The 405-nt window shown below is 45.9% G+C and overlaps 1 protein-coding gene across 4 annotated transcripts in view; it reads right to left on the reverse strand.

Moving 5' to 3' along the window:
* ARHGEF2 (Rho/Rac guanine nucleotide exchange factor (GEF) 2) overlaps positions 1 to 405 on the reverse strand; it is a 65,935-nt gene that overhangs the window by 6,700 nt on the left and 58,830 nt on the right. The window lies entirely within an intron of this gene.

Raw genomic sequence — 405 nt, forward strand, 5'->3', positions numbered from 1 at the left:
AAAAAAAAAAAAAAAAAAAAGATTGTGGCAGGGGTTGCAAGGGGTTGCAGGTTGTCCAACAGTGTTCATTCTTCCCATCTTCCTTTAATGAGAAAATGCATAGAAGTTTCATCTGGGCACACATGGCTGCTCAGTTAACAACCATGTTTTCCTGCCTGACTTGCACGTGACTATATTGCTACGTGACTACATTCTGGCCAATGGATATGAGCGTCTTCCAGATCTGCTCTTAAAATAAATGGGTATAGGCCAGGCATGGTGGGTGGAGCACTTGAGGCCAGGAGTTCGAGACCAGCCTGGCCAACATGGTGAAACCCTATCTCTACTAAAAATACAAAAATTAGCCAGGAGTGGTGGTGGGTGCCTGTAATCCCAGCTCCTTGGGAAGCTGAGGCAGGAGAATCG

The sequence above is a fragment of the Mandrillus leucophaeus genome, unplaced genomic scaffold (assembly GCF_000951045.1).
Source record: "Mandrillus leucophaeus isolate KB7577 unplaced genomic scaffold, Mleu.le_1.0 Scaffold418, whole genome shotgun sequence".
Lineage (NCBI taxonomy): Eukaryota > Metazoa > Chordata > Mammalia > Primates > Cercopithecidae > Mandrillus > Mandrillus leucophaeus.